Here is a 20636-nt window from a genome sequence, read left to right on the forward strand (position 1 = left end):
ACCCTACCCTTCAACCTCACCAGTCTCCAGTAACTCACCTCGGCCCAGTGACCCATCAGATGGAAGATGCTTTAAGTGTAATGAACTGGGACATATCAAGGCCAAGTGTCCCAAGAACACCATGCGAGTGCAATTCATTACACCACCATCACACCAAAGATCCCCAGGCCCGGATGCCTCTCAAATACCCTTGGAGCGAAGGGAAAATTTGAGAGTGGGCGGAAAGAAGGTTACTGCGTGGAGAGACACGGGGGCACAAGTGTCAGCTATCCACCAATCCTTCGTTGACCCCAAATTCATCAACCCAAAGGCCAAAGTTACAATTTACCCCTTCATGTCACAAGCTGTAGACTTGCCTACAGCTCAACTGCCTGTCCAGTACAAAGGCTGGTCAGGAATGTGGACTTTTGCAGTCTATGACAATTATCCTATCCCCATGCTACTGGGGGAAGACTTGGCCAACCAGGTGAGGCGGGCCAAGAGAGTGGGAATGGTTACACGTAGCCAAACCAGGCAAGCTTCCAGACCCATTCCTGTTCCTGAGCCGTCCACAGAGGCCCCGTCTGTGTTACCAGAGACCCAGACAGAGGTAGTGGACCCGGATTCCATGCCAACCACTGAAACAGCCACAGCACCTCCAGTCCCAGGCCCGGAACTGGAACAGCAACCAGCACCAGCAAGTGCAACCACATCTTCAAACTCAACGCCAGAGGGCGCCAGCGAGCCAGAACTGGCAGAAGCAAAAGACAACCATACCCAAAAGGCTCAGCCAGAGCCTAAAATACCCTCAGGTGCACCAGCGGAGAGCGGTTCACCAGCAACGGAAACAACCCCATCACCTACATCGCTTCCAGAGGGACCAAGCCCAAGTCCACAGTCTGAGGAAGAACTGGTGACCCCAGCCTCAAGGGAACAGTTCCAGACTGAGCAGGAAGCAGATGACAGCCTTCAGAAAGCTTGGGCGGTGGCACGGAGCACCCCACCGCCTCTCAGCTCTTCTAATCGATCCTGGTTTGTTATAGACCAAGGACTTTTATACAAGGAAATTCCTTCTGGTGGACACCGGGAAGAATGGCAGCCGCAAAAACAGTTGGTGGTTCCAACTAAGTACCGGGAGAAGCTCTTAAGCTTAGCCCATGATCATCCCAGTGGCCATGCTGGGGTGAACAGAACCAAAGACCGGTTGGGGAAGTCCTTCCACTGGGAGGGGATGGGCAAGGATGTTGCCAAGTATGTCCGGTCTTGTGAGGTATGCCAAAGAGTGGGAAAGCCTCAAGACCAGGTCAAGGCCCCTCTCCAGCCACTCCCCATAATTGAGGTCCCATTTCAGCGAGTAGCTGTGGATATTCTGGGCCCTTTCCCAAAAAAGACGCCCAGAGGAAAGCAGTACGTACTGACTTTAGTGGACTTTGCTACCCGATGGCCGGAAGCAGTAGCTCTAGGCAACCCCAGGGCTAACACTGTGTGCCTGGCCCTAACAGACATCTTTGCCAGGGTAGGTTGGCCCTCCGACATCCTTACAGATTCAGGGTCTAATTTCCTGGCAGGGACCATGGAAAAACTGTGGGAAACTCATGGGGTGAATCACTTGGTTGCCACCCCATACCACCATCAAACCAAGGGCCTGGTGGAAAGGTTCAATGGAACTTTGGGGGCCATGATACGAAAATTCATCAACAAATTCTCCAATAATTGGGACCTAGTGTTGCAGCAGTTGCTGTTTGCCTACAGGGCTGTACCACATCCCAGTTTAGGGTTTTCACCATTTGAACTTGTGTATGGTCACGAGGTTAAGGGGCCATTACAGTTGGTGAAGCAGCAATGGGAGGGGTTTACGCCTTCTCCAGGAACTAACATGCTGGACTTTGTAAGCAACCTACAAAGCACCCTCCGACACTCTGTAGCCCTTGCTAAAGAGAACCTACAGGATGCTCAAGAAGAGCAAAAGGCCTGGTATGACAGACATGCCAGAGATCGGTCCTTCAAGGTAGGAGACCAGGTTATGGTCTTGAAGGCGCAACAGGCCCATAAGATGGAAGCCTCATGGGAAGGGCCATTCACGGTCCAAGAGCGCCTGGGAGCTGTAAACTACCTCATAGCATTTCCCAATTCCTCACTAAAGCCTAAAGTGTACCATGTTAATTCTCTCAAGCCTTTCTATTCCAGAAACTTACAGGTTTGTCAGTTTACAGTCCAGGGAGAGGATGCTGAGTGGCCTGACGGTGTCTACTACGACGGGAAAAAAGACGGTGGCGTGGAAGAGGTGAACCTCTCAACCACTCTGGAACGTCTGCAGCGGCAGCAAATCAAGGAGCTGTGCACTAGCTTCGCCCCATTGTTCTCAGCCACCCCAGGACGGACTGAACGGGCATACGACTCCATTGATACAGGTAATGCTCACCCAATCAGAACCCCACCCTACCGAGTGTCTCCTCATGCCCAAGCTGCTATAGAACGGGAGATCCAGAACATGCTACAGATGGGTATAATCCGCTCATCTACCAGTGCATGGGCATCTCCAGTGGTTCTGGTACCCAAACCAGATGGGAAAATACGCTTTTGCGTGGACTACCGTAAGCTAAATGCTGTAACTCGTCCGGACAACTATCCAATGCCACGTACCGATGAGCTCTTGGAGAAGTTGGGACGTGCCCAGTTCATCTCTACAATAGACTTAACCAAGGGGTACTGGCAAGTACCACTAGATGAACCTGCCAAGGAGAGGTCAGCATTTGTCACCCATGCGGGGGTGTATGAATTCCATGTCCTTCCTTTCGGCCTTCGAAATGCACCCGCCACCTTCCAGAGGCTGGTAGATGGTCTACTAGCTGGACTGGGAGAATTTGCAGTTGCCTACCTCGATGATGTGGCCATTTTTTCAGACTCCTGGCCCGAACACCTACTACACCTGGAAAAGGTCTTTGAGCGCATCAGGCAGGCAGGACTAACTGTTAAGGCCAAAAAGTGTCAAATAGGCCAAAACAGAGTGACTTACCTGGGGCACCAGGTGGGTCGAGGAACCATAAACCCCCTACAGGCCAAGGTGGATGCTATCCAAAAGTGGCCTGTCCCAAGGTCAAAGAAACAGGTCCAATCCTTCTTAGGCTTGGCCGGATACTACAGGCGATTTGTACCACACTACAGCCAAATCGCTGCCCCACTGACCGACCTGACCAAAAAGACCCAGCCAAATGCAGTTAAGTGGACTGATGAGTGTCAAAAGGCCTTTACCCAACTTAAGGCTCATGTCGGACCCTGTGCTCAGGGCCCCGGATTTTGACAAGCCATTCCTAGTAACCACAGATGCATCTGAGCGTGGTATAGGAGCAGTGCTCATGCAGGAAGCAACAGATCACAACTTCCATCCTGTCGTGTTTCTCAGCAAGAAACTGTCTGAGAGGGAAAGTCACTGGTCAGTCAGTGAAAAGGAATGCTATGCCATTGTGTACGCCCTGGAAAAGCTACGCCCATATGTTTGGGGACGGCGGTTCCAACTACAAACTGACCATGCTGCACTAAAGTGGCTTCATACTGCCAAGGGGAACAACAAGAAACTTCTTCGTTGGAGTTTAGCTCTCCAAGATTTTGATTTTGAAATTCAACACATCACAGGAGCTTCTAATAAAGTTGCTGATGCACTCTCCCGTGAGAGTTTCCCAGAATTCAGTAGTTAAAAAGTGTTCTTAAAATGTAGAAGTCTGTTAGTTATATACTTAGGAGTATATGTAAAGGTGTATGTGTTGTATTAATCTGTTTATTTTCAAGTTCTAGAAGGAAATCGCCGCCAGTGAGCTTCCCCACTGTCTGCAATTTGGGGGGCGTGTCATAAACAGATAGCTAAGGGTTAATGTCTCTTTCACCTGAAGCACCTGACCAGAGGACCAATCAGGAAACTGGATTTTTTCAACTTTGGGTGGAGGGAATTGAGTGTCTGAGTCTTTTGTCTTTTGTTTTCTGCCTGCCTGCTTTCTCTGAGCTTTGGAGAAGTAGTTCTACTTTCTAGTCTTCTGTTTCTAAGTGTAAGGACAAAGAGATCAGCTAGTAAGTTATATGGTTTCTTTTCTTTGGTATTTGCATGAATATAAGTGCTGGAGTGCTTTGATTTGTATTCTTTTGGAATAAGGCTGTTTATTCAATATTCTTTTAAGCAATTGACCCTGTGTTGTATCATCTAATACAGAGAGAACATTTGTACTTATTTTTCTTTCTTTTTATATAAAGCTTTCTTTTAAGACCTGTTGGAGTTTTTCTTTACTTCAGGGAAATTGAGTCTGTACTCACCAGGGAATTGGTGGGAGGAAGAAATCAAGGGGAGATTTGTGTGTTGGATTGCTAGCCTGACTTTGCATTCCCTCTGGGGGAATAGGAAAGTACTTTTTGTTTCCAGGATTGGGAACAGAGAGGGAGATTCACTCTGTTTGGATTCACAGAACTTGTGTCTGTGTATCTCTCCAGGAGCACCTGGAGGGGGGAAGGGAAAAAGGATTATTTCCCTTTGTTGTGAGACTCAAGGGATTTGGGTCTTGGGGTCCCCAGGAAAGGTTTTCAGGGGGACCAGAGTGCCCCAAAACACTCTAATTTTTTGGGTGGTGGCAGCAGGTACCAGGTCCAAGCTGGTAACTAAGCTTGGAGGTTTTCATGCTAACCCCCATATTTTGGACGCTAAGGTCCAAATCTGGGACTAAGGTTATTACACATCCATCACAAAAATCTTTACTATGTCATAGGGAAGGAGAAATTAGACAATAGGATTAAAAATAGGACTTTCCTAACCAAGATCATCCATGAGGTAAGGTACAGTTAATATCCAGGGGAGGGCTAGAGAGTTTGCTACTGTGCCTGAACAGCGTAAAAGTTTGAGCCTTCAGTGAAAAGCTTTCAGCTACCCATCGCCTCCAACTAGATTGTAATTCTAAACACAGATGCCCCTTCCAAACACCTCCACCCAGGGACTTGGTACTGTACCTCACTGCCACTAACTAAAAATACAGAGCCAAGTAATAAGCATCCAAGTGCAACAGAGGAAACAATTAGAGTGTGCAGTGTCTCTGAAATTGTGTGTGTGTGTGTGTGTGTGTGTGTGTGTGTGTGTGTGTGTGTGTGTGTGTGTGTGTGTGTGTGTGGTGTGTAATAACTTGAAAATTATTAGAAATAATATACATGCAAACTTAGCATGTCATCCAAGGATCTGAAAGCACTTTACAAACATTGACTAATCTCCAAGCTCTCCTGTAAGGTAAAAAGAACAGGAGTACTTGTGCCACTGTAGAGACTAACAAATTTATTTGAGCATAAGCTTTCATGGGCTAAAATCCACTTCATCGGATGCATGCAGTGGAACATACAGTAGGAAGATATATATATATATATATATATATATATATATATATAGAAAACATGAAACAATGGGTGTTACCATACACGCTATAACGAGAGTGATCAGTTAAGGTGAGCTATTACCAGCAGAAGAGAAAAAATACTTTTTATAGTGGTAATCAAAATGGCCCATTTCCAGCAGTTGACAAGAAGGTGTGAGGAGCAGTAGTGGGAAAAATAAACATGGGGAAATAGTTTTACTCTGTGTAATGACCCATCCACTCCCAGTCTTTAGTCAAACCTAATTTAATGGTGTCCAGCTTGCAAATTAATTCCAATTCTGCAGTCTCTCATTGAAGTCTATTTTTTACTTTTTTTCTTGTAATATTGAGACTTTTAGGTCTGTAATCGAGTGACCAGGGAGATTGAAGTGTTCTCCAACTGATTTTTGAATGTTATAATTCTTAACGTCTGATTTGGCATGATACCCTCTTTACACATTCGTCAGAAGCAGAATTTTCAGACAATCTTGCCAAAGGTTACACAGAATGCCAGAGACAGACTGAAATAGTATTTGAGCATGTCAAATCCTAGCGCCCACCTTAACCAGTAGACAACATTCCTACACACTGTTCCCTAGTTTGTTCCTCATCAACATCCATTATATTACATCACTGGTCCTATTTGATAAACTACGATTTCTTTTCTGCATCACCTGGCAGACCATTCTTATTTTCCTCCAAGTTTTTTGTTGTTTCTTGATGAACTGTTGGGAACTATTGGGAGAAGGTTTATGAAAAGCCAATTGTCAGCTACCCCTGTAATTATTTGCACTGGAAAGTTGCCATTCTCTCTGGCTGGTTTTCCGATAGCTGGATTGTCCTCAATCCCTGCATTAAGATTCAGATACACAAGTTGTGAGGGAGAGATGAATTTACAAGCTCCCAAGGCTTGCCAGAAGAGGTGCCTATGGAAAGAAATAACTACTTGTCCTAAATAATAGATGGCTTTTTCCATGGTTGCACAGGGGACCACTATCTTCATTAATATTGGAAAATAATGTCGGCCCAGTTCACTATAGCACATTACCGCATTCTGGGAGTCAGCCTTCTCAGTCTACTGCACTGCACCATGCTGCTGGCTGCCCTATTCCTCAAAGTGGGAACCATGAATAAATCAGTGTTCAAACCGGTGTTACATTTTTTGCAGAAACTGGTCAGAGTATGTTCTTACCTGTCAATTACGTCTATATCAGCCTAGAGAGAGTGGTAAGCGCCTACTGTCGTAGTTCAAGACAACCGCACAAGTATTGCCCCTCCATAGTCCCACTCCAGGTTTCTCAATCATCACCTCTCCTGGGCAGAGAGACAAGTCTCTCCTTCCTGTCCTCACCAGGGTTTTTCCAAGCTGCACAGTTCCCTGCTTATGCTCTGAATGCCCAACCAGGCCGGTGTCTGCACTTTGCATTCTCTTTGAAAGCTATACACAGCTGTAATTACCAGCAGTTATAAGTTACCACATAGCTCTTTATAAGCAAGCACATTTATTCTTAAGGCCAAAGCATTACAGAGAAAACATATTAACAGTGATAAAAGAACCTACACACACACTAGTAAGCTTACCAGAGATCATCCCAACTCCAACAAGGACTCCAATAGGAGTCAGTCTTTCATACCCCATCTAAGGGTTTTTCTGTGGTGATAAGTTCATAATAGCCAAAGATCATAACTAGCACCCCAAGTCTTTCCTTTATTACATGTTGTGCCTTTGATCTTCAGATTACCCAAACAGAAAATCAGCAGACAATGGTCCCCTCCTCAGAGTGTAGCTTCAAAAGGCTGGGTTTTGCATAACCAGGGGTGGGGAGTTTGCAGTCACCTCCTCACACAGATTCCTCAGGAAATCCACTTTACACATATTGTCCCAAGAGACCATTCTTGTCTGCAACATTGTTCAGTACAGTCCTTTGACCACCCAGGCTCACAATAATACATAATCTTTGCATTTAATACAATGGACTCCAAAGATACTTTAACACGGTTTTCCAAGAATACTGCAGGAAATCGCCATGCCTGTCACACCTACTTTCGGCAAATGGACACGAAAACATCAGCGCTTTGACATTAACAACTCTTTATATGCTTTAAGGAGGGCTCTTAGCTCTCAAGCACCATCAGTTTACTGGCTGTCTTAGCAGTTTTAGGCTATAAGGTTTGTTTTCTTGCGTTAGCTAACATTTTCCAGAGTTCACCTGCTAGTCAGCAGTTTACACTCCACACCCTCTTAGTGCATATTGCACTCAATAGGTAAGACAGCAGAGATGCCCAACAGCAGCTCCCACCAAATAAGTACAGATAATAATTAAATACCCACAGGCAATAGCTCTGCAATTCTACCAGGCCCAAAGGTCATTCCCCACCCTATCCCACAGTATCTGCAAGGTCAACAAAAGAGAGAAGGGTAAAAAGGGGCCGCTGGACTCTGCAGCTCAAAGTGAGTGGAGCACCCAGCCTGGCTGGGCTCAAGGCTGCATGGTCTTTGATCCTCATTCTCCCAGGGAGAGGAGAGGGCCTGGGAGACCCAGCCAGCTCTGTGAAAGGATGAGTAAGGGCAAGGTCACATCATACCATGCCCCCTGGCGGGACAGTAAAGAAATTGTGGGGAGGAAAAGATCTGGGGGTGCTGATGTTTGGGCTGCATGCTGCCCCACAGCTGTGCTCTGTGGTGATGGGGGAGCCCCACGACTGGGCTTTGTAGGGAGGGGAGTGCCCCACAGCTGGGTTCTGTAGGGAAGGAGGATACTTTGGTCTGGGCTGGGGAGTACCCCACAGCTGGGCTCTGGGGGGATGGGAGTATGGGTGTCTGGACCCTGGGGGCCCCACACAGCCCCCTCTGGCACCCCCCAACTGAAACTGGGTTGTTGTAGCGGTTCCCTGAACACACTCTCTCCTGGGGGAATCTTTTTTGCTGCTGTCTGTATTGTTGACATACTTGTTGACAGGTATTTTGAAATCAGTTACCAAAATAATTGAAACTGGAGTGAGTATACTGTATTATTTTGACAAGTAAAATATGCAGAATTTTAAAATACTGCACATAGATTTTTTGCCACAGAATTCCCCCAAGAGTAATATACACCAAAAGCCTCTCTTGTGCTCTGTTTCATTCCATCGATTGTACTTCCAATGCATGGGTGTGTGCCTTCCAGTTCATAACTGGGACATATGAATGAGAAAGTGTGATGGAAGCTAGAGTTGCCATTACTCATACTGTTTTTATTCTGCACTAAAACAGAGGGCTCCAGTCCGCAAAGCACAATACCAAACCTGTATCTTTCACCAATCTGACTGTGACTTGTGGATGCTCAACACTTCTCAAAATCAGGCCCAGGTCTCGCAAATTGGGCACCCAAGTTTAGAGCACACTTTTGGACATTTTGGCCGAGATAACTTTCCAGAAAATTGATTAATAGATGATGATTTTATTGGCATATGTTTGAGAAGAACACAACTTCCAAATGGCATAAATCAACTGACAGAGCATATAGACAGGCAAATACACAATGAGAAGAGAGTCTGTCCTACAGTATCAGGTCAGAGCAAGCACCTGAGAGGCTTGTCTACACTACTTGCCGGATCCGTGGGAAGTGATCGATACAGCAGGGGGTCAATTTATCGCATCTCGTACAGATGTGATAAATCGACCGCTGAGTGCTCTCCTGTCAACTCTGGTACTCCACCAGAGTGAGGAGCACAAGCGGAGTCAATGGGAGAGTGTCAGCTGTCGACTTACCCCAGTAAAGACACCGCAGTAAGTAGATCTAAGTACATCGACTTCAGCTACGCTATTCACATAGCTGAAATGGTGTATCTTAGATCGACCCCGTGTGGTAGCCCAAACAATACATGCATTGAAATGAACTGCAGGCTACCTGTACTGCTAGCATATCCAAGTCCAAAACCACCAGGAAGGATTCTGGGGACATATGTGAAACAGACAGTTCAGAATAAAAACTCTCTGTACTTTTTATGAAATATAATTGTTCCATGGAAGACCAAAGGGCCACAACTGACTAGCAATGCTGCTTTCTTGACAGTTATAAGGGGCAGGGAAACACGGTGTTTCACTCAGCTTTAACCAATAAGAGAGAGAGGTCAATTTCACTTTGTGGACTCACTGATCACATCAATACAACTCTGAGAATTGGGATTGCGGGTTATCTACAGTTAGCTGCAAAAGCCAGCAGAGGGAGCACAACACATTCCATGTAGGTGTTGCATAAATACTGGATATTTTAAACTTCCTTCTCAAATAAGTGTTGGATTTACCTCTAAAAATGTTGAAGGGATAGTGAGTAGTTTAAGCCTAATATTTGACTTGCTTTCAAATTGCTGTAATTTTGTGGGGAATGTCCTATGAATTCCAATATCTCAATTTTACAAAATCCATTTGCAGTAGACCAGTCAGGCCACTAAACCTCTCTGGCTGATAACAGACTTCAATTAACCAATAGCAATGATTTATCAAAAATGTGATTTCAATTTGCACTTCACAACTGGCACTGTGTCTGCTGTGAAATAAGATCTATCTACCTGCTCAGCCAGCACTCAGCGCTTTTTATGCCTACGCAGATTGGGGATTGATTATCTGTAAGCAGCAGAGCTGTACATGGTGCTGCTCTTACTCATCCTAACAAACCCCAGAACTCAATGGCTTTGCACCTGTTCTCCAGACATCTGACTCACTGGTGTGACAAGCAGCAGCGTGAAGCTGAGCTGCAAAAGCCAAACACAATCATGGCAACCACCACGAAACAGCACTATAAAATCACAACTAAACACTTTGTGCTCTTCAACATTTAGAAAGGCCTTCGTGTGTGCATGCATGTATTTTGCTTTCCTAGTGAAATAAGCAACTGTAAAATATACTCAGAAAGCAAATTACATGCAGCTGGCCTACAATTCATTTACATCACAGTACCATCCAAAGACTCCAGTCAGGATCAGCACCCCATCCTTTAAGAATCTGTCCAAACACATCTACTAGAATTCTTTGAGGGGTCAACAAGCATGTGGACAAGGGTGATCCAGTGGATACAGTATACTTAGATTTTCAGAAAGTCTTTGGCAAGGTCCCTCACCAGGCTCTTAAGCAAAGTAAGCTGTCATAGGATAAGAAGGCATGTCTTCTACCGTATCAGTTACTGGTTAAAAGATAGAAAACAAAGGGTAGGAATAAATGATCAGTTTTCAGAATGGAGAGAGGTAAATAGTGGTGTCGCCCAGGGGTCAGTACTGCGACCAGTACTATTCAACATATTTGTAAATAATCTGGAAAAAAGGGTGAACAGTGAGGTGCCAAATTTTGCAGATGATACAAAACCACTCATACTAGTTAAGTCCAAAGCAGACTGCAAAGAGTTACAAAGGGATCTTACAAAACTGGGTGAGGGGGCAACAAAATGGCAGATGAAATTCAAATGTTAATAAATGCAAAGTAATGAACTATCCCAACGATACATATAAAATGGTGGGGTCTAAATTAGTTGTTACCACTCAAGAAAGAGATCATAAGAGCATAAGAACGGCCATACTGGGTCAGACCAAAGGTCCATCTAGCCCAGTATCCTCTCTACCGACAGTGGCCAATGCCAGGTGCCCCAGAGGGAGTGGACCTAACAGGCAATGATCAAGTGACCTTGGAGTCATTGTGGATAGCTCTCTGAAAACATCCACTCAATGTGTAGCAGCAGTCAAAAAAGCAAACAATGTTGGGAATCATTAGGAAAGGGATAGATAATAAGATAGAAAATATCATATTGCCTCCATATAAATCCATGGTATGCCCACATCTTGACTACAGCGTGCAGATCTGGTAGCTCCATCTCAAAAAAGATCTATTGGAATTGGAAAAGGTTCAGAAAAGGGCAACAAAAATGATAAGGGGTATGGAACAGCTGCTGTATGAGGAGAGAGTAATAAGACATACTTTTCAGCTTGGAAAAAAGAGATGCTTAAGGGGGGAGATGATAGAGGTCTATAAAATCATGGCTGATATGAGGAGGAGTAAATAACATTTACTTTTCTTCACAACACAAGAACTAGGGATCACCAAATGAAATTAATAGGCAGCAGGTTTAAAACAAGCAAAAGGAAGTATTTCTTCATACAACGCAGTCAGCCTGTGGAACTCTTTGCCAGAGGATGTTGTGAAGGCCAAGACTATAACAAGGTCCACCAATGGCTATTACCGAGCCATTGGATAGGTCCACCAATGGCTATTACCCAGGATGGGCAGGGATGGTGTCCCTAGCCTCTGTTTGCTAGAAGCTGGGAATGGGCGACAGGGGAAGGATCACTTGATGATAATCTGTTCCGTTCATTCCCTCTGAAGCACCTGGCATTGGCCACTGTCAGAAGACAGGATACTGGGCTAGATGGACCTTTGGTCTGACCCAGTATGGTCTTTCCTATGTTCTTACTGGAAAAAAGCCAGTCCCTGCCCCAAACAGGTTACAATCTAAACAGGCATAGGAAGGATCAAAGTTGAGGGACCGACAGATAGATAAAAAACAAACTATCACATTGATAATTAGCACTTGTTTGTTAGTTACATGTTTTGTTTGTTAACTGGTGGCAGCAGTAGGGAAAGGGGGAATGGCATGAGCACACTGAGTTCCTAAGAGTAAGGGACTGCAGAAAGATCGTGGTGGGCACCAAGAGCAAGCAGACAGGGCTCAAACAGTATAACGATATCCATGGTATAAGAATCTACACAGAACAGAATGAGACTGGCAGCAGTGAGCATCTGGGAAAGGGACAAACAGCCAATTAGCAAAGAGTAAAAGGCTCAAACTTGTGAAATGCAGAGTCCAATGATATCACTGGTTCCAAGCTTGAAAGGGTCAGGTTGGGGTGGGAGGCAGCATGGTCCCTGAACTACATTTCCACCCACCCTGCTGCTGCCCCTCGAGCTTGCCAAGCAAAGGCCTTCTTGCCCAAGATACAATTCACTGTCTTCACTGTCCTGGAGAGCCATACTTAAAAGAATCCGAGCAACAGCAAACACCCTCCTTCCCCACCCCATTTCAGTAGCTCAAAAACTCCCATTCCATTTTATTTTTTGTTGTGAGAATGAGCCCTGTGGGTCACGACAACTGAACAGATCATTCTGTTTTCTTTAGCTTGTGCACTTGGTTCTTTCACTCTACCTCTATGACACAAACTCCCACATGCAAAACATCAAATTGTTAACATTCTCCCTCTCCCAAAGTTAGGCTGTTTCAGAAAATCATTTTGAACATCTCTTTTGCAATGAGATATTGAGAAGTTCAAATCAAGGACTATCTTGCACAATAGTTCAGCTGCCAGAAGAATTTGGCTGCTCTCTGCTGAACTCAAGGCAGTCAATTACCCCAGTTCCAGGCTCTCTAACACTGAGCTGAACTGATGTAAACTCTAGCTGTTGGCGTGAAGAACGGAAGAGGAGAGAAACAGCAGAGCCTTAACTGAATACTGATAAAAGCTGCATGCAGTGATGGGACTGTCAAACTCTGTATCAGTGTTAAAAAAAAGAGGGGCACTCTAAATTTCCTCCTCCAGCAGATTTAATACCAAGATAAATTAACCACTACTCCCACTCACAAATACTTTCTAAATACAACATCCCACATTTTTGTGCCTTTGCGTATCACAATAGTAAGAATACCCAACAGGGAAAACAGTCTATGATTATTCATTATTGGGTAAACAGTGACAGTGTATAGAAACCACGGCCCCTGCACTGAGCACCTGACCGTCTTAAAGAGACTTGCAACACAAATCCACAAACCAATCAAAATATATTGGTGATGATTCTGTCTCAGGCCCCAGTCCTGTAAATGCTTACACAAACACCCTTTTCCATATGTGTGTACAGGTTTGCAAGATCAGGTCCTTAAAATAGATTTATTTTTTTTTAAATGGGAGAGCAACAGCAATGCAGGATAGCAAGTTATTTAGATCTCTTTATATATAGAGAGAGACACACACACAGTTTCTAGATTTACCCAAAAAGGAAATTTTAGAGCAGAGATACTTACTGAGATATGTAAGTACATACTGTACCAGACAGTGTTTAAAAGAATCAGAGAGCACTAATCAGGCCTTTGAATTTTATCATACACAAAAACAAGACACTTCTTGTTGTTTCTAATCATAATTTTAGAGAAACAAGCAGTTCTGGACGGTACGGTTTTGCTCCTCAGCTGTTTGGCCTGGTCTCGGTGTTCCATGATGACATACCTTGGCTAGCAGTTCCCCCAATAGTACCGATTTCCCCAACCGAGACCTTGAGGAAGTAGCCAGTTTCCAACCCCTATTATTCAACTATGCAGGCATCTGAGTTGCCATGGTTGGTTAGGGCCAGAGTAACTAGCCAGCAGCAACACACGAGCACTGCACCACTAAAATTCATGGATTAAGTGAAGACTACTGGTGGTATTATGTTATAATATGAAGTATACAATCTCCTAAATCCCTTGTATAGAGAGAAGGGTTAGGGGGATGGACAAATTCGCCTATGAAGAGAAACTGAAACGACTGGGATTAGGTACTTTAGACAGGAGAGGGATGGCAGGAGAGAGATCACTTGATCATTACCTGTTAGGTTCATTCCCTCTGGGACACCTGGCATTGGCCACTGTCGATAGACAGAATACTGGGCTAGACAGACCTTTGGTCTGACCCAGTACCGCCGTTCTTATGTTCTTATGATAGAATATGCTAAAAAGCATATAAAATAACAAACGGCCTAGAGAAGATAGATCAGGAGCTTTTGAGCTTCCAGTCTCATAACACAAGAACAAGAGGACATTCAATACCAATAAAAGGAAATACTTTTTCATAACAGGTTATTGGACTGTAAAACTTACTGAAACAGAAAGTAGACGAGAAAGAATTTAGCAACTTTCAGCGAGATGTTGGACAATTAGATGGATAACAAGAATATGACTATCTAAAGTTATAAACGTTATTGCTTACAAAACTCTGGAAGGAATATTAAATCTCATGTTTTAGGTCTTAAACCAATCTCTATTAGAGATCAGGATATAACCTAATGCTGGGGGCAGATTATCCCACATATACCCACTAGAGGTTAACAATGCTTTCCTCTGCAACAGCTGGCACTGGCCTCCGTTAGACAGGATATTGAACTACACAAATCTCAGGTCTGAACTAGTCTGGCAATACCTATGTTCCTGTCTTCTTATAGGCACATTTTTTTATTTAAAAATAAATCTATAAAAATACCGGGAGATGCCTATGAGTACCAGTCACAAAAGCTGGATGCACTAGTTGAAGGATCAAAGGCTAGGAACTTGAGAGCCATCCAACAGAAACCAGTGCACTGCATAACTGAGTTCAGCACACAGGGAGATGGGTCTACTTGGAGACATAAAACACAGAAGGCCTGAAATGCATCACAGTCCTGGTCCATCCACCTCCTCAACCCCAGACCCATCGGAACCTGAGTGCTGGCAGAGCCCCCAACGCTTCCACAGCAGGACTCGCCAACTAGTTCTGATGCAGGACTCCCATCCCTACTGGGTTCCCCAGGCCCAGTAGTGCCTCTCCTTCCACATACGAAGGTCCTTGGTACTACTACACCAAGGGCCGGCTTTAGGCCGATTCGCCCAATTCCCAGGAATCTGGCCCCGCGCCGTAGACATTTTTTATTTTTTTAAAACTTACCCCAAGTCCCTGGCTGCGATCTGCTCAGGGGTCTTCCATGGTCCCACTCCCTTGAGCGAAGCGCAGGCGGGAGCGCGGCAAGCCCTGTGGCTCTGGCTGGACTCTCGGCCGGAGCACGGCAAGCCCCGCTCTCCTGGCTGGAGCCCCGGCCGGAGCGCGGCAAGCCCCGAGGCTCTGCTCTCCCGGCTGGAGCCCCGGCCGGAGCGCGGCAAGCCCCGCTCTCCCGGCTGGAGCCCCGGCCGGAGCGCGGCAAGCCCTATGGCCCCACTCTCCTGGCTGGAGCTCCGGGCCTTTAAATAGCCTCCAGAGCCCTGGGGTAGTGAGGGGCTCCGGGGGCTATTTAAACGGCCAGGGCTCCAGCCGCCTCTGCCACCCCGGTCCTTTAAATAGCCATCAGAGCCCCACCACCCCCATGCATTCCCCAGGGCTCCCGCAGCTATTTAGAAGGTCCGGGGCGGGGTAGAAGCTGGGGAGCCCGAGGCCCTTCAAATAGCCCCCAAAGCCCTGCGATAGCAGGGAGCTTGGGGGCTATTTAAAGGGCTGGGGCTCCAGCTGTCTCTGCTGCACCCCTTGCCTTGCCCACACCAGCCCTGCTCCCCCTGCCTGCAGCCAGCTCTGCACCCCCTGCCTGCAGCCAGTCCCTGTCAAACCCCCTGCCGTGTCTCCAGTCAACTCCTGCCACGCACCCCTGTGGCCCTGCCCAAAGCCAGCCAGCCCCACATACACCGCTGCCCGCACCAGCCCTGCACACCCTGCCCTGTCTCCAGCCAACCCCTGTTGCACCCCCCTGCCTGAAGCCAGCCAGTCTCACACTCCTCTGTCTCCAGCCCTGCCAACCCCTGCTGCATCCCCCCACGGCCCTGCCTGAAGCCAGCCTGCCCCACACACCTCCTATCTCCAACCAGCCCCGCACCCCTTGCCCCGTCTGCAGCCAGACCCTACCTCCAGTCAGCCCCTGCCCTGCCTCCAGCCAGCCCCATGTCCACTTGTGCCCTGCAGTTCCCAGGGCAGTAACCCTGCACACCTGCCTCATTGAGGGGGGCAGGGAGCAGCTGGGACCCACACATGTGAAACGGCAGTCATTAATAACCAATCAACAGCATATATGATGCAATGTACATAATATATAATTTTATTTATATAGTTATGGAAAGTAAATAATACATGAAAGAAATGAAAGACTTTTTTTTCCACTTTTTTTTTTTTAAGTCATCCCTGCCAGGGCCCCGCTGAAAATGTTGGAATTGGACCCCACACTTCCTAAAGCCGGCCCTGACTACAGCTCTTACCCATGAGGGCCTGAACTCCTCCCTCCCCCACCGCCACACACATACACATGCCCCCCAGTCAGTGGTTACTGACCCTGATCCACACACACCCCAATACACATCCCCATCCATCAGGCTCCCTAACCCTGATCACCCACCCACCACCACCAACATGCACCCCCCTCATCAGGGTCCATGACCCCCTTCCCCCCATACACACACACACACCTTCAAGGTCCCCTACCCCCCCACTCCCTTCAAAGTCCCTGACCCCCCTCCCCCACACACAAATCCACACATGCCCTTCCCCTGTAAGGGTCCCTGACCCCAACACATACGCCCCCCACACGTGTCCCTCCCCCATCAGAGCCCCTGGCCCTGAACCCCGGTGCACCCCCACTCAAGAGTCCTTGCCCCGCCCCTATCGCCCCCCCAAGTCCCAGCGGGGCCCTGGCGCTGCCCCGCCCTCGAACGACGCCCCCACCCCCAGGACTGTACCACTCGACGGCGGAGGACAACCCACCGCCAAGCTGCCCCCCATTGGCCCCTCAGGCTCCCCCCATCCCCATCTGCTCCTATCCGAGGCTAATAGGACGGAGTCGCTTTCACCCCATGCCTCCCCCTCCCCGGTACATGGTACGATCCTTCCTACCTCCTGCACCTTCTCAGCCCTCCTGAGGGAGGCGCCGCCCCGGCCTTCACCCCGCCGCCGTCCTCGGGCGGGGCAAGGAGGGGGGGAGCCGCAGCTGCTGCTGCCTACTTCTCCTCCGTCCGTTCGATCCTGCTCCCCCCCTCCGGTCCAGGCACAGTTGGTTTGTTCCAAGAAGCCGGCCGGTGTCCTCCCCCTCCCCTAAACCGCAGGATCACGCACGTCTTCGGCCATTTCCGATCAAGGAGCGGAAATTACCGAAGTGTGGACGGAAAAGCCCGACACTAGCCGAGGCCGTACGGAAGTAGCCGAAGCTTTGACGGAAAATACCGAAGGAGTAGCAGAAGGTGACGCCCGTCTATTCCGGAAACTGACGAAAATTGTCGAAGTTCTGAAAACGTTCCTCAGCCCCTTGTGGAAGGGGAGGGATGGGAAGAGGAGCAACAGCCGCTGCCCCACTCCTTGCGCAGGCGCAGTGGGTGGCGCCTCCCTTCCCACCCAACTCAAAGCCAGTTGCTGCCCCACTCCTCCTCGCCCCCGACCCCAGCGATCCTAACCCCTCGTGACCCTGTCCCCTCCTACCCCAGTGCCCCACCCCCCTCATCACCAGCCCTGCTCCCCCCAATTGCCCACCCCAGGGCTCACCCTTGGGGTCCTCAGGACCCAGGCTGGGGGGCTTTGTACCCTCCCCTGCCCTGATCAACCACCCCTGCATTTTCTATGGGGGGGGCGGCTGTCCCACTGCCAGCCCAATTCATAGAAGATGACTGGACTAAAGGCCCCAGAAAAGTTAATTTTCCCAGGGCTCTATAAACAAGAGCTTCCCACCCAATAGCAGGGAATGTACAATGACCCCACACATCCAGGTTCCTCAGTGGGTTGTATTAGTATCCCCTAATTATGTCCATGCTATTATTCGCCAGCTGCCATCTTGACTGATGCTGGGGATTGAACCAAGGACCTCCAGAGCTAAAAATCACAAATGGATATAGTCTGAGCTGGAGAGCCAGACTCTGTAACAGGGTTATAAACAGATTTACTCTGTGGATCTGGCACAGACCAGGCTGCTTAACACACACTGGTGGGTTATGGTCAGACAGACAACCTCCCCTCCACCCCCCAATCTTACCTTTCAAACATTGACCTAAAGCACCAACGTCATAATTACTGCATAGCCAGGTTGCCAAATTTCTACACAAAACTGAACACCCTTGCCCCACCCCTCCTCCAAGACCCCATACCCCACTTATGAGGCCATGCCCATGCCCATGCTCATGCTCCCCCTTCCCCGAGGCCCTGCCCCCGCTCACTCCATCCCCCCCCCCTCTGTTGCTTGCTCTCCCCACCCTCACTCCCTCCCTCATTTTCACCAGGCTGGTTCAGGAGGCTGTGGTGTGGGAGGGGGTCAGGGCTTTGGCTGGGGATGTGGGTTCTGGGGTGGAGCTAGGGATGAAGGGTTTGGGGTGCAGGAGGGGGCTCTGGGCTGGGGGGTGCAGCCAAGGGGTTTGGAGTATGGGAGGGGGCTCCGGGCTGAGGAAGGGGGTTGGGGTGTGGGAGGAGGTATGGGCTCTGGGCTGGGGGTCCAGGTTCAGGGGTTGGGCTAGAAATTTGGGGTTCAGGATGTGGGAGGGGGCTCAAGGCTGGGGCAAGGTGTTGAGGAGCAGAGGCAGTGTGAGGTCTCTGGCTGGAGGTGGAACTGAGGATGAGGAGTTTGGAGTGCGGGAGGGTGCTCCAGGCTGGGACTGGGGGGTTCAGAGGGCAGGAGGGGGATCAGGGCTGGGGCAGGAGGTTGGGGCACAGGGGGGGGTGAGGGCTCCGGCAGGGGGTGCAGACTCTGGGGTGGGAAACCTTTTTTCTGTCACCAGCCATGGACCCGCAGAAAAAAAAAATCAATCACGGGCCACTCACTCACAATGGGTCGAGCTGGTGAAAGAGCAGTTCCTAACCAACAAGGATCCATTCTGAGATTTCTAACCCAAGTCATTCAGTCACCGTGCACTTCTGTAACACTTTAAAAAATGATGGTCGTGTGCCATCACTGGTCTACACCATGAATGGCATTCCAGACTTCTGGGAAGGTAACCCTATTCTGCAGTATCCCATGAAGGATGATCTTGTCGAATCATGAAAAACACTTCAACAGCCTTGAACTGTCTGCAACCCTACCTGCAAGATCTAAAGCACACCAGTTAACTCATCTTCACTAAAAACTAGGTTGTGACAAACTTCAACCAGAAGGAGTAATGTTAACATGATGCTAAACATACCTTCGCAGACATTGTAAATAAGGACCAGTCATGTTTAACAACAGCAGGGTGTTTAAATCAGGATAATCGTGCAAATTTTAGGAAATGTGGCAATCCTTCAGGGGATCAGAACAGAGCACAGGGGTTGGGGATTAAGAGACAGAATGTTGGGGGAAAAAAAGACTAAAAATTGAATCTACCTTTTAAGCAAGAAGGGTTTGTAAAGTAGATTATGTCAGTCTGTACAGAGATTCAGTACTTTGTTTTTTACTGGCCTCATGTATTTAAATACTAATTGCATATTATATAATATAGCTTTGGTGTCTCTTGAAAGGCTCACACCCATTGGAATCAAATCTCTCACCCCAGAATACATACATTGACAGATTTGGTCAGATAAGGGATGCTTGAGCATATAGTACAGGATTACGGTTTTACCTCTTCCAAAGGTGCAGGCTGACAACTGCAGTTAATAAATTTCTAACCATAACACAGTGGAAATCCTAGAGTCTTCACAACATGACACAGAAGTTATTAATTGAAAATGTATAATCTGAAGAGGGCAGGCCCAATCTTCCACTGCCTTGCACTTTTATAGTCATTTACATGTGTGCAAAATGGTGGTAAAATGCAACCAAATCAAATTCTCCATTCATGCCAGCGGTACTGTTTTACACTCACTTTCCACCGGTGTAAACAACTACACTAGGTGGAAGTCTCTCTATTGGTTATGTGGGTGAAGTTCATTCTTACAAATGGGGAGCATGCTGCACAGAGGAAGGGACAGAAGATGTATTGCAGGTTTAAAATTTCTCGGAAATTGCGCATCACCATGTTTTCCAGAAAGAAGACAACAGATGATGACAGCATTACATGTTACCTCCTAGACAAGATGTCACCCGGGCTAATGAACACACCCACACATCCTCTCTTGGGCACATACACACCCCTTTGTCTGTGCTCACTCTTTTCCACCACCTTTACCCTATTCATAACCATATCCACCACAGCATTTCTAATATACTGACTGTTTTTTAAAAAAGGGGTTGTTCAGTGACTGTACAGCATGTAAAATTTTGAATACACTTTGCAAAACTTGTATGCAGTATTTGAAACTTTTTCAAATAGTTAAAGAATACAAGAGGTTCAAAGTAAGCTTCCAAAAGAGGATTACACCTTTGTAGGAATGTAGGATACTTTTTATCAAGTATAAGTGATACATGCTTCAAAGCAGAGGCCACCCACTGGCTGGAGGAAGAAGAAATTTCCCCTCTAATCTGTTTAGTTCATAACTGTCCAAAACCAAGGATTATAGCATAGTCCTCTGAATGATCTGGTACAGCAATTCTTCCATAGTTACCATGCTTTTGGAATTCTCCTCTTCCCACTCGGTGAAGCTAGACATCTTCAAAGTGCCTAACAAAAA

At 47.4% G+C, this 20636-nt stretch overlaps 1 protein-coding gene across 13 annotated transcripts in view; it reads right to left on the reverse strand.

Moving 5' to 3' along the window:
* The window catches only part of EXTL3 (exostosin like glycosyltransferase 3), a 196404-nt gene that overhangs the window by 141800 nt on the left and 33968 nt on the right, over window positions 1–20636 (reverse strand). For 7 of the 13 annotated variants that reach the window (XM_050948794.1, XM_050948780.1, XM_050948793.1 and 4 more), the window contains exon 1: window positions 16968–17197. The exons of the other annotated variants lie outside the window; for them this stretch is intronic. The gene's annotated coding sequence lies outside the window, so the exon portion shown is untranslated. Of the gene's footprint in view, window positions 1–16967; window positions 17198–20636 lie in introns of those variants that run through there. 13 annotated transcript variants of the gene reach the window in all.

Source organism: Gopherus flavomarginatus, chromosome 4 (assembly GCF_025201925.1).
Source record: "Gopherus flavomarginatus isolate rGopFla2 chromosome 4, rGopFla2.mat.asm, whole genome shotgun sequence".
Taxonomy (NCBI): Eukaryota; Metazoa; Chordata; order Testudines; family Testudinidae; genus Gopherus; species Gopherus flavomarginatus.